General features: G+C 41.9%; 1 pseudogene; it reads left to right on the top strand.

The window, feature by feature from the left end:
• The first annotated feature begins 11678 nt into the window (after positions 1 to 11678).
• LOC101398487 (chromobox protein homolog 3 pseudogene) lies at positions 11679 to 12220 on the top strand (annotated as a pseudogene).
• Positions 12221 to 14501: the final 2281 nt, after the last annotated feature.

Below are 14501 nucleotides of genomic sequence, written 5' to 3'. Positions count from 1 at the left end.
ACCTTTGCCCCAGGTCAACTTGTGGAAAGAGCGAGCCGGTGAAGGGCTCTAGAGTCTGCTCCAGGCTTTGGGGAGAGCACCTCCCAGAGACCCCAGTTGAGCAGCACACCTGTGAGCACTGGGAATGACATGCTTCAGGGGCCTTTGCTAGGCCTGCTTGCCAGGGAGCACCCTTGCTGATTGAGGGATGCTGCTTTCACAGAACTCTTAACGGTTTATCTCCCTGCCTTCAGGGGTCAGATCCACAGACAGAGCTAAAAGGAGCACTAGGGAGCACCTAACCCAACCCTAAATGAGGCCTGTGGACGTGGGTGAGTAGCCCAGTGTTTAGCAATGAGTTCATGACGGCACTGGGACTAGATCCAGGCCTTGTGCGGCCTAGGCCATGCTGTCACCACCCTTGTCTTCCATGCCTGACTGCCACTGATGGCTGTTCTCCTCTCCTCCTTCTTCCCCCTGGAAAGACAGTTTGATGGGCTATAATTTGAAGGTGGAGAAAGTTATGAGAGGCTCCAGAATCTCATGGGGCCACATAAAGATGTAATTGAAAGAGGATGATATAAGAATCCATTTCTGTTTTAAAATGACCATAATTATTGGACATAATCCAGATCTTATTCCCCTCAAGGCTGTTTCAGAGCCGGGATGCACTGAGTTGAACTTTTCTGTTCTTTCCTGTCCATGTTATGATCATGTCATCATTGTCCCATGGCTCTTTTCTTTCTTTCCTTTCAGTGAATTTGTCACCTCCCAAAGCTCTAACTTTGGTTTTTCCTCCTTGCCTTCCCTTTCCCCCCACGCTCTTCCATCAGGGTTATTGGCTTAGCATGTTACACTATGGACCATTTTGTCCTTGAAGCTCTCTGTTCTCTCAGCTTTAGTGAGACCATACTCTCCTCGTTTTCCTCCTGCCACTCTGGCCCCTTGTTCTCAGGCTCTTTTGTGGGCATCTCTTCTTCTAGTGGTTCTTCCCTGATTTGTCAGTGCTTTATTTGAGTCCATCCTTAGCTTCATCCATCTCCTCTTCTCACCCTGAGTTCTCATCTAGAGTAAGCGCTGCTGTGGTTTTCCTGCTGCATCTGCATGCGTGGTTATAGTAGACCGTTCAGTTGGGTTGTGTAGTAGCTTTTCAAGGCCCAGCAAGCTTCCTAATTTCCTGACCCTGGTAACAAATCCTCTTCCGCTGGCCTGTGACCCATAATCTAGGCTAAGCTGGTCATAACCCACCATCCTCCTGCTGACAGGGATTGGGTTATATTCTCACTCTTGGATCAAACATGGCTATCCTGCTTATTCTCCATTGGCATCCCCACACATCCACCAAGGATTGATTCTCCAGCCTTCTCTTTCTTGCTCTGAGCCCTAGGAAGCTGATTTTTACAGGCTGCATCAAACAAGCTCCCTTGCCCTCTGGCTTCTGGTGGGTTTGGCAGTCAGCGGTATCAGCAAGAAATCAGAGGATAAAGAGAGAAAGAGCAGTCAAAGTATGTGGCACCAGAATGGGGAGTTAAATCCTAATACCAAAGAGGATGGAGTGAATATGATCATCAAACCATAAAAGAAGGATAAGTGGCGGCCTGAAGGAATTCCTGAGGCACATTGTGGGTAGGTAGGTGGGTGCCTGCATACATGGAAGATACAGGGCTGAAACCTAATCTGCACACTTTCCAAGGCTAGGCCTACATTTCTACCAGGTGTCTGTTCCTGAATGACACATGGACCTTCAAGTCTAACCTGCTGCCTTCTGCCAACCCCAGCCTGTCTTCCTCCTGTATTCCCAACAACATCAGCCACCTTGCCTTTCAAGTTGGAAATCTCTTAGGTCATCTTTGATTCTTCTTTTTCTCTAATTTCCCACATATAATGCACTCCCAAACTCTGTTGATTCCACCTTTGAAATGCTTTCCCCTGCATCCCCACTCCTTTGCCATAATCTGGGCCCTTCACAACACTTACTCATCCTGTTGCCACTGCTTCTTAACCAGGTTAATTGGTCTCCTGTCCCCAGACTTACTCCTCCAAATCAATCTACACATTGTCACTGGAGATATTTCTTTCTCTTTATTACTATGAAATATTTTATAGTACAGGGAAGTATAGAGAATAACATTACACCTATGTATACCACTATACAGATTGCTTCAGAACTTTTTTTAAAGATTTGATGAAATATGGCAAAACATTAAGAGAAAAAAGCATGTCAGATATGGTTGAAGCCTCCTATGTATCTCTCCCCAGTCCCATTTCCCTCCTTTCCTTCCACAGAAGCCAACACTATCTTGAATTTTGTATTTATTTTTCAAGAAATTTGTTTACCACATATATATGCATTAGTTAACAATAGTTTTCCATATTTAAATCTCTATATAAATGATATCAATTGTATAGTATCCATCTGCACCTTGCCTTTCTCATTCAATAAAGTGTTTTTGGGATTTATACCTGTAGATACACGTAGCTCAATTTCGTTAATTTTAACTGCTTTAGAAGCTTCCCTTGTGTGACTATACCACAATTTATTTATACATTCTTCTGTTTATGGGTATTTATATCCAATTTTTCACAGTGATGAGCATGCCACAGTGAACTCTTTCAACTTTGTATCCTTGTATACATGTGAGACTCTCTGAGAGGTAAACACATAAAATAAAATTGATGGGTCTAAAGGTAGGCACATCTTTATCTTTATATGTTGTCAAAATCTTCTCCAAATTGTTTGTACAAATTTACACCCCTGCCAGCACTACAAAGAGTTACCATTTCACACTCATCAGGTGGACAAAATGGAAAAGTCTAACACCCCTAAGTATTGGAGATATTGTGGAGAAATGGGATCTCATCGTTGTTTTAATTTGCATTTTCTTTGTTACTAGTAAGATGGAGCATTGCTCACATTTATTTCCCATTCTGGGTTCCTCCTATGTGTGTTGTTGGTTTATATCCTTAGCCCATTTTTCTATTAGATATTTTGGCTTTTTTCCCCTATTGATTTGTAGGAGTTTTTCTTATGTGCTAGATATTTTTCCTTTGGCAATTATATGAGGATCAGTCTTCCTCTCCCCATCAGTGGCTGGTATTTTCACTTTGAAAAATTTGACTACATTAAAATTTTAAAATTTATGTGTAATAAAAACATACCATAGACAACATTTTCCTTTGCAGTTGATTCTTCCATGTCTTATGGAAGAAATCCTTCTACCTTGAGATCATAAAAATGTTCTTACATGTTTTTTTCTTACTCAGTTGTAATCTGATCAAGGCTGGAAAACTAAGTGTAATAGTTCAAATAACAGGAGGTAGTCAACAGGTCATTAAAAAACAGACAAGCAAATATGAAAATGTGTAGCAGGTAGCCCCGCCTTTCAAGCTGTGTGACCTTGAGCAGCTCACTGAACTTCTCTCTGTAAAACAGGCAACACGTGGCCCTGTGTTTGTCCCTGGCTGGTTGGGAAGCCCTGAATAAATGTCAAGGAGGGCTGCTAGTCACATGACCTGCCTTCAACAGCTCTCCTAGTCCCTTACTGTGGCATTTTCTGGATTTGTGGAATCTCCAGCTGCTGTTGTAATGCCATCCTCCACACCCTGGAGTAGGACAACTTTGTGCTAACCTGGAACATGGCAAAAACCACTCAGAATTTTGAATCTGAGTTGGCTTCATTTGTTCAGGTAAATGGGGTTTACAGAGCCCCTGCCAGGGAGACAGTGCTGTGAGGAATGGGGAGTTATAATGGATCCAAAATGAAGCCCTAATTCCTCGGAGGGAGTGGTGGGGAGAAATGGAATATCCATCCTTACTCCCTCCCTCAGCTACATTCCTAGTGTTTAGAGCTTCTGGAGTAATCAGTCAGGACTTGATCTAGGAAAATTGAAAATAGAAAGAAGGTGAACTTTGTTTTGAACTGGATTTCGGCTTCTGCCGTTCTGCAACTCTTAGCTCCTTTTTTGGTGCTCTTTCTCTTTCTCCCATGTCATGCGTATAACACTCCTCACCCTCTTTCATTATTCTACCTACCAAAACCCGTACTCAGAACAGCACTGGACACCTCCTACTAGATGTCAAGAAATGTGACCATTACCACCAAGAAATAACGGAATGGTATCATTTGCTATATACTTTACATGTAGGTACTGTTATCATCATGCCCATTTTACAGATGAGGAAAATGAAGCAAGTGAAATTAAGTCCCAGCCCAAGTTCACGGAAGTATTGACTAAAGGAGCTTAGATTCACACAAAGGTGGAGCCCACACTCTAAACCACTCTGGCTTCCCAGGCCGTGTTCCATACTGAGAGGCAGCAGGGGAGCTTGAGTGCTCAAAGGGAAAGACAGACAGCAGATGCCTACACCCCACCCAGGCCCTGGCTCAGTTATCCTGACCACAGAGCCCCCCAGTGTGTATGTGTGTGTGCTGGGCTAGAGAAGTGGGGATGAAGGGAAATCAGGGGGCCGTTGAGACACAGAAGTCTCAAATGTGGGCTCTGAAGGGGGAGCTTTGAAAACAAATTTCAAAAAATAGTGGGAAATGAAAGATTTTATCTTCTGAGAAAAGCATTCTTTAAAAGTCACCACCACCCACAATCACAACAGGCAGAAAAAAGGCAGAAACTGGAGATGGAATTTCAGAAGAAGTGGGGAAAAGGTTTGGGAACCAGGAGTCCATCCTGATGCCCCCAGAGAATCTGCCCTCCTTTGTGTTACCCACAATGCCAGTTCTGAACAATTGCCCCAGTCCTTCTCTTTAAACCCTGTCTCTACAGGGAACTCTAATGGGCCAGACGACAGCTGGAACGGTGATCTCCTCCTGCCCTGAGTGCTGTGGTCCACATGACAGTTGCTGGTTCCAGAAGCCTGGTCACGAACTCCTTAAAGGAGCAGCCAAAACCCAGCCTCAGTTGAGTGATTCCAGGCTCTGGGAAGTGGGAAGGTTGAGGAGAAAGAAGATCTTACCAGCTCTTATATCCATCCCAGGACTCCAATTCTTGCCTTTCCCATGCAAAGACCTATAACAGAGACACCACAAAGAAGAGGAAAGAAAACACATATGCCAGCCTGGGGAAAACTTGATTTAGAGATAAGTTATGTGCGTGTGTGTGCGTGCAAGTGTGTGTATGTGTGACTTTTTAACAGCACTATAGTTGAATTCTGACTCATTTTGTAATGTATTTATTAAATTCTTTTAAAGTTTAAAAACAAATGAAATGGACTTTTGGTTCTGGTCTGGCACGTAAGGAGCTTAGAAGTCATCATTCCATCCTAACAAGTTAAAAGTTGAGCAAACTGAAAAATCAACAACTCTTCTTAGAAAAAAGTGAAGCCACAGTGCAAACCACTGCCCCCCAGATTGGAGAGAGACAGAGAGGCAGATACAGAGAATCACAACTACCAGAGCAGAAACCCATGAGCAGAAACCTCTGTGAGAGGAAACCAGAGTCAGGGTAGAAAAAACTGAACTGTAATTGATGAACTGCTGGAGGCCCAGGGTGGACAACTCTGTGAGTTAAAAACTCCAGGGAGACCCAGTCATTGGAGAGGGACCCCACACTTTTGTGAATTTTACCTCTTAAGAGCTCTATCAGTTTCTCACAGTGAAGATGGAAGAAAAATCTCCTTGTGCTTCCACCAGGAGTCAGGGAAGAGGAACTATTCTGAAATGCTCGGGAGCATTCTGTTTTTCTAACAAGATCTGCCATCAAAGACTAACCTACCTGGGAAAGGGAAATACCCAACTCCAGCCCGCTCTAGCCATCCTGCACCACCTAAAGGTGGGGGAAAACCTGAGAAGCACTGGTGAAGTTCACAGTCCAGTGCACAGGCTCACCAAAAGACTGAGACCTGATCATAGGACTATAGAATGCTTCCCCTCCCCCCACACCATGCCACTACATTACTAAAGGCCTATTCACAACAGTTCCTTTTACCCAGTACATTGTGTCCACCTTTCAACATAAAATGACAAGACATACCAAAAGGCAAAAAACACAATTTTGAGAGACTGAGTAAGCAATAGAACCAGAGTCAGATATGGCAAGAATGTTGGAATTATCAGACCAGGAATTTTAAAAAACTATGATTAATATGCTAAGGGATTTAATGGAAAAAGTAGGCAACACATGAGAACAGAAGGATAATGTAAGCAGAGAGATGGAAATTCTAAGAAAAAATCAAAAAGAACTGCTAGACATCAAAAACACTGTAACAGAGGGGCCGGCCCCGTGGCTTAGCGGTTAAGTGCTCACGCTCCACCACTGGCGGCCCGGGTTCAGATCCTGGGTACGCACCAACGCGCCACTTGTCGGGCCATGCTGAGGCGGCATCCCACATACAGCAACTAGAAGGATGTGCAACTATAACATACAACTACCTACTGCGGCTTTGGGGAAAAAAAAGGAGGAGGATTGGCAATAGATGTTAGCTCAGGGCCGGTCTTCCACCGCAAAAAAAGGAGGACTGGCATGGATATTAGCTCAGGGCTGATCTTCCTCATAAAAAAAAAGAAAACAAACACTGTAACAGAAATGAAAAATGCCTTTGATGGGCTTGTTAGTAGACTGCACATGGCTGAGGAAAGAATCTCTGAGTTTGAGGATATGACAATGAAAACTTCCAAAACTGAAAAGCAAAGAGAAAAAAGACTGAAAAAGAAAAAAAAACAGAACGGAATATCCAAAAACTGTGGGACAACTACAAAAGGTGTAATATCGGCATAATGGGAATACCAAAAGGAGAAGAAAGAGAGAAAGAAAGAAAGAGAAGAAATATTTGAAGCAATAATGACTGAGAAAATACCCCAAATTAATGTTAGACACCAAACCACAGACCCAGGAAGCTCAGAGAACACCACTCATGATAAATACCAAAAAACTAAGCCTAGGCATATCATATTAAAACATCAGAAATTCAAAGATGAAGAAAATAATCTTGATAGAAGCCAGAGGAAAATAACACCTTACATATAGAAGAGTAAAAATAAAATTACATCTGACTTATCAGAAACCATACAAGCAAGAGACTGAAGTGAAATATTTAAAATGCTGTGAGAAAAACCCACCAACCTAGAATTCTATACCTTACAAAATCACCCTTCAAAAGTGAAGGAGAAATAAAGACTTTCTCAGACAAATAAAAATTCGGGGAATTTTTTGCCAATAGAGTTGACCTGCAAGAAATATTAAAAGAAGTTCTTTAGAGAGAGGAAAAAATATAGGTCAGAACCTTGAATCTACATAAAGAAAGGAAGAGCATCAGAGAAGGAATAACGAAATGTAGCACTCTAGTGCAGGGTGTAGACAGTGTGGGAGGTTGTGCATGTGTCGGCATAGGGGATACATGGGAACTCTGTACTTTCTGCTCAATTTTGCTGTGAACTTAAAACTGCTCTAGAAAATAAAGTGTACTAATTTTTTAAAAAACAATAAGACTTTAATTTGCTTTATCAAAGTCAAAAGATGGCCAGTTGGCATGTGGGCCTTTATTTATATTCATTCTGACTAGGTGAAAGAAATGCTAACTTTTTAAATAATCTGTCCTTAGGAAGGGGGGATGAGGAGCTCTGTAAGAATAGGACTTTGCTATTTCTTCTTTTCCCTCTTCTTTCCTCCAGCAAATCTCTAAGAACCAGCAATCACAGCAGTCCCATAGCCCATTGGTGAATGGAACCTTCTGTAAACATTTGGCTTAGACCTTGTCCTAAAGCCAGCTCTTTCTCTTTGCCTAGTAGAGCTTTCATTCTGACTGTCCCCAAAGCAAACTAGGACTTAAATTCATGCTAAGCTCTGCTCTGATGCTTCCTGATTATAGAATGGTTTAAAGGAATTTCTTGATTGCTCAGAATTTGGAAGAAGCTATTCCATAATGGAGATTGCCTCTTTTAAATAAAAAGAAACAACTTTAGTTGCAACCCCAGCTGGTTTCAGAAAACATTTAAACAAATAAAAAATTAGAGTGGCAGGGAAATCAGTGTGTGCTTGAGTCCACTTTGGGACAATGTGGTTAATGCCAAACTATTACATTCTTCAAAAATCCTAAGAATCAACATTGTGAGCCTCTTAAGGGGAAAAAAATGTAAAAATGGAGGGGTAAAAGTCAGTTGATCCAAAATAAAAAGTAATGAATTAGAAAATAAGAAACTAGAATGGTTCAGATTAATGTCCTCCCAAACTATTCCTGTCAACTAAATACAGATGATACCAAGAAAAGAGGAGTTAAAAAGAAAATTAAAACCATTTGGCAGGAAGTATTTCCCTAAGCAACAAATATATGAGGCATTTCCAAAGTAAAAATGCTAGAGCTGTTCAAGAATAAGCGTCTTTTCGGGGGAGAGAGATCAGAGGTAGATCACCCTTCCAAAAAGTAGTGTTCCTCACTCTGACTTGTCTGATGGCCACACACCCATTGCTCACCAGGGTTATATTCTTACCATCTCTACAACTTTCCTTGTCAGGCAGATTTCAGGACAGGCCAATCTATGTCAAGATGCCCAAGTCCATGTTTTGTTTTGTTTTGTTTTTTAACAGTTTTATTTATTTATTTATTTATTTTTGTGAGGAAGATCAGCCCTGCGCTAACATCCACGCTAATCCTCTTCTTTTTGCTGAGGAAGACCGGCTCTGAGCTAACATCTATTGCCAATCCTCCTCCTTTTCTTTTTTCCCCAAAGCCCCAGTAGATAGTTGTATGTCATAGTTGCACATCTTTATAGTTGCTGTATGTGGGACGTGGCCTCAGCATGGCCGGAGAAGCGGTGCGTTGGTACGCGCCCGGGATCCGAACCCGGGCCACCAGTAGCAGAGCGCGTGCACTTAACCACTAAGCCACGGGGCCGGCCCCTAAGTCCATGTTAATTCCAGTACTGTTTTGTCCTTAAAATCCAGGAACCCCCAAATGCTGAGTTTAATTCTCTCTGATTGCACTTGATCTGGCATCTTGATCACTTTTGAAACTAAAAACAGATTTCAAACAAAGGTTGGTGTGGTAGGCACTGGTGCTTCTCATCAGTATTTCCAGTTCTCCTCTGAGCATGACTAGGATTACTCTCCCCCACCTTCCTCATGTTAGACATAGCCATGTGATTTGCTTTGACCAAGGACTTGTAAATGGAAGTGATATGTATGTCTTCCAGGTGGAAGTCTTTAAGGGTCTGCCAGTGATTATTCCCCCATGTCATTGTCATCAACAGTGTTCCAGTTAGTGGAGGCCCCAACAGCCTAGCTTCTGGGTGCACATGTGGAGCAGAGGCCCCTGATGAAGGGCGATGGTTGTACCGCCTGAGTGAGAAATGAACCTTGTTGTTTTTCGGTTTTTGGTTTTTTTAAAGGAATATAAAACTATTTATTGACCACTGCTTACCAGTATTTACAATAAACAAGATACAGTTGGATAACATTCTAATTGCTACAGAATTATTGTTTTTCCTGGCTTCTGCTGAACCAGTAACCCAAATACTGAGAAGTTTGAGCCTACATGTAAGGAATAATTTGGGATAAAGAAAAAACATGCAGGTCAAGAGTTTAGATTACAAAAGTTTGTTCACCCTTTTATTCCAGCAGGTCCTACATTGCCAGTATCTCTAACCATCTGATTAGGTTTCCAAGAACAAAGTCTTACACATTCCATGAATCATGTCCTTTTAGTAAATATAGTTCAGGGATTTCAACATCTTGTAAAAGAATGGTCCACTAGAAGGAACCTTTAAATGTCCATTTAACTAAGTCTTGATTGCCTAATGAAAACACACCAGGATTTGTCTAGTTTTCTCATTTGGGTGGGAAGATTGTTGGTAATGAAAAATGTTTCCTTTCAGAGTTTTGCAAATAAACTTGCATTTATATGACTGTAGATATGAATTCTGAAATGGCTACTTTAAAATTTTCCGATTAATTACAAAATTACCTATTTAATTTGAAAGGTTAAGGCTTCAGGAAAAATTTCAATTAAACTTGAAGTGATTTATTGCTTAGGTTGCTCAAAATGATGGCATCCCAGAAACAAGGGCTAATCTACAATTGTGAAATGCTGTTTTTGTTTTGATGAATGTTTTAAAAAAGAAAGAAAAGAAAACCATTTACATATGTATTTTATGTATAGACACAAAAAAACCCTAAATAAACAAAAATCTCAGAATGGTTCTTAGGCATACATGAGTTAAACACAAACACAAGTGATTGAGTTATGCCTATGGAGATTTTCCCCAACATTTAGAAAAGCTGCTCTCTAATGCAGAGGAAGTAAAATACCATGTTCTTTCTAATAAAGGAAGCAACTACAGAAAGCTTTTATTTGTTCAAAGTAACCAGTGCTATAGTTGCAAAGAAACCAGGAACAACTCCCCCAATATTACTTCAAAACGAACATATCAAACTTAATTTTCATTATCTTCCAGAAGAGTTTGTAATCGTTAGCACTAATCAAATGCATGTTTTAAAACACAAATCGTCTCTCTGAATTTGTTGCTTAAAAACATAAAATCAATACAACAGCTCACCAGGCTCAGACTCTTGCTTGCCAAATATTTGTCCAAAATTAAGGTCACTTTGATATCATAACAAATCCAATATTCAAACTTATTCTTGAGTGAATGTTGAAAACAACTTTGAAGAAACATGCAATGTAATTCTAAATTGAACCTAAGTAAACAAACCTGGCTATTAATGTGAGTGGCATTAATCTACGTGTAGTCCCACAATTCCATTTATCTTTTTAATATCTTGACACTCAACTATCTCTAGTAATTATCTTTCTAAAGGGATTTGGTTAATCTTAGGTTGAAACATTTTAAATAAAAATATAGAGCCAGTTTTTGGGGGGGTGGGGGGAAGATCAGCCCTGTACTAACATCTGCCAATCCTCCTCTTTTTTTGCTGAGGAAGACTAGCCCATGGATGGGCTAACATCCATGCCCATCTTCCTCTACTTTATATGGGACACCGCCACAGCATGGCTTGCCAAGCGGTGTGTTGCTGCACGCCAGGATCTGAACTGGCCAACCCTGTGGCCGCTGCAGTGGAGCGCGCACACTTCACCACTTGCGCCACAGGGCCGGCCCCATAGAGCCAATTTTTATATTTTCATATTTCCACATTGAAGTACAAGCAGTTACTCCTCTATTGAGGAAACTATAAATATCAATAACAAAAGATCAGAAAATCACTTCAAAAATAAAATGACTTAAAATTGCAGATAAGACAGGATAGATTAGGCGTGTGACATTTAGCCACGAAAATAATATCTCAGGTCTAGCTGGTGTCATAAACACTTACTCTGACAACATTTGCAATAAGTGAGTCACATTTCAAGGATGTTTGACTTTTTGGGGTCCTCAGTCAACTGGAAAATGTCCATATCTTCTAAAAAGAAGTTTCTCTGAAAATAAAGAAGTATGAAATATTTTTTGGCCCTAGTTATTGCTGCCTTTAATTATCAGCTATTCTAAACATGTCCCGCAGTAACAAACAACCCTAAATTCTCAGTAGCTTAAAACAAGGTTCAGCCCCGCCCCTGGCGACCGCCCGGCGTGGGCGGTACCACCCTCCCACCCCAAGGCGGCGGCCCGCGACCCTCTCCCCAGCGCCCCCCCTCTGATGTGGCTGGAGCTGGAGGCGCAGGGCCGGAGACGCCCCAGGGCCAGACCCGGAGCAACCCGAAGGCGGTGAATAAAACCTCTTCAAGTCTGCAATAAAAAATGGCCTCCGAGAAAACGACACCGCAAAAGACGGGAAAGAAACAGAATGGAAAGAGTAAAAAAGTGGGAGGGGCAGAGCCTGAAGAATTTGTGGTGGAAAAAGTACTGGACCGCCGCGTGGTAATGGAAGGTGGAGTATTTCCTGAAGTGGAGGCGATTTACAGATGCTGACAATACTTGGGAACCTGAAGAAAATTTAGATTGTCCAGAGTTAATTGAAGCATTTCTTAATTCTCAAAAAGCTGGTAAGGAAAAAGATCGTACAAAAAGAAAATCTTTATCTGACAGCGTGATGATAGCAAATCAAAGAAGAGAAGAGATGCGGCTGATGAACCAAGAGGCTTTGCCAGAGGCCTCAATCCTGAAGGAATAACCGGCGCTACAGACAGCTGTGGAGAATTAATGTCTCTCATGAAATAGATTCAGATGAGGGAGAGCTGGTGCTGGCAAAAGAGGCAAATATGAAGTGTCCTCAAATTGGAATCGCTGTTTATGAAGAGAGATGAACTTGGCATTCTTGTCCGGAAGATGAAGCTCAATAATTGTTTGCATCGCTTTATATATATATATATATATGTATATTTTGACTTCAGGATGTTTTTAAAGGCCCCTTCCGGGTCTGGAAGCCTTTGGTTCTCGTGCTCACTGTGCTGGACTTGGATACCTCGGGCAATATGCAAGCCAGCTGGTAGACACCGGTCGGTTGTCATTTATATGGTGACCTTGTTTGCATTGCCAAGAGACAGCTCAGGAGGCAAAAAAAATACTCCTCCTAGAGATCAGAATTATGTTTGTAGAATAAATTAAAGAATCTATGAACTCAACATTTATTGAACAATTTTCTGAGCCGGGAATTGTGCCTGAACAGCCTCTACCTCCCTCCTGTCTGTCCCCTTCCTCCCTAACAACTTCTGTTATTTCCTTTGAGAAATGATCATTCTACTCAAGGAAAAAATGCTGTCTTTGTTTTCTGTTTCTTTTCGAGCAGTTTGACTGAACTAGAAACTCATCAGTGAGCTTGCATGCTTTATTATTATTGCTGTCAATAACAAGAATAGAGAAGAGCTGTAAGAGGATTAAAATGCGGAGGGATGCTGAGGAACGTTTCTCTTTGTTGACCTGGGTCTGCAATTAGGTGGGGAGGGCAGGGGCAGAACAACAGAAAGAGAAAGCTCCACATCTTTGGTAGGGGATTGGATGGGGGTGCTGCTAGTAAACTTCTCAGAGAGAATGAAGGTCTGGACACACACACAAATCCAAAGCTGAGAATTACCAAGAACACCGGGCTTCCGATAGAACATGTACATTGTGAGAAAGTAGACTAGTGGTTTTCAAGCCTCCATTTGTCCCAAATCCATCAAGATAGAATTGTTCTAGTTGATTGGGGTCTCTGAAGTACCTCTGGGAAACCCTAGAGATCTTTGGACACAGTTTGAAAAACACAATGATAAATAATCCAAGGGAATGTAGGGCACCTTCTACTCAATGGATGGCAATTCCTGGGCTTTTTTGTTACTAAGCAGTGTGCTGTTCCAGGCTCTCCTGGTACAGCACAGGCTAATCTGAAAGGCAGTCTCTGACTACCAGTTCTTTATTCTGTTCTCATGGATATCACTCTGGCCCTTGTCTTCATTCCTGCCCATATCCCCTTACTCCTCTCCCTGCCTCTGGTCTCTGTCACCTCTGATGCACACTGAATATAGGAAACAGACTCACTGCTTTCCTAAGGCATTTCTATCATGCCATTCTTTCTCAAGAATCTAGAGGTACCTTATTACTACCACTTTATTCAAGCTTCCCCCCAGCAACACCCCCATCCTCAAGCAATCTCTGTTGCAACCCACTGTGTTCTCTCTCACCTTCAGGCCTTCACACAGGCTGTTCCTGCCTGGAACACTCTCTGTAGACCCACCCTCACCCCTCCTTCCTCTGCTAACGCCTGCTGCTCATTCTTATATATCACTTTCTTCGGAAAATCTAGGGACATGGGTGCCCCTCATGTGCACTCCCATAGCACTCCATGGCTTCTCTATCAAAGGCAATGTAATTATAGTGTTTTTAGGGCTACTTATTTACTAAACTAAACAATGAGAAAGGAATGTCCACACCTTATTTACTCTTGTACGCCTAAATGCTGGCAGTGTAATATTTGTTGAGTAAGTGAATGAATTAAACATAAATATTTGTTGAACGAGTGAATTAATGAATAAATGGTTGTTGATAGAATGATTGATGGATAGTGCTGTTTTACAGGTGTATGGCCTTTTGTGGCCCTCCTTCGGGCGGTCTTTCAGTTGTGACCCCCACAGTTTTGGAGTCTGTCTTAGTCTGTTTGGGCTGCTGTAACAAAGTACCACAGACCGTGTGAGTTTATAAACAATACAAATGTGTTTCTCATAGTCCTGGAGCCTGAAAGTTCAAGATAAGGCACCAGTGTGGTTGGGTGAAGGCCCTCTTCTAGTTGCAGACTTCTTGTTGTATCCTCACGCAGTGCAAGGGGCTGGGGGTCTCTCTGGAGCCTGTTTTATAAGGCACTGATCCCATTCATAAAAGCTCTGCACTCATGACCTAAGCACCTCTCAAAGCCCTCACTTCCTAATACCATCATCTTCAGGGGTTAGGATTTCAACATATGAATTTGGGGGGACACAAACATTTAGACCATAGCACATACCACGTGAATATTCCTTTTATCTATGCCTAGATGGGACAGCATGACAGGAGGCATGAGCCTTTTGGAAATGAGACACTCTGAGTGAGGAGTAGGAGGCTGCTGGACATCTGTGGCGACAAGAGAAGGGATTCAGGAGACAAGCTCCCTGG

Source organism: Ceratotherium simum, chromosome 18 (genome assembly GCF_057802395.1).
Source record: "Ceratotherium simum simum isolate JZ-2026a chromosome 18, ASM5780239v1, whole genome shotgun sequence".
Lineage (NCBI taxonomy): Eukaryota > Metazoa > Chordata > Mammalia > Perissodactyla > Rhinocerotidae > Ceratotherium > Ceratotherium simum.
The sequence above is the reverse complement of the archived record's forward strand: the minus strand, read 5'-3'. Positions and strand labels throughout refer to the sequence as shown.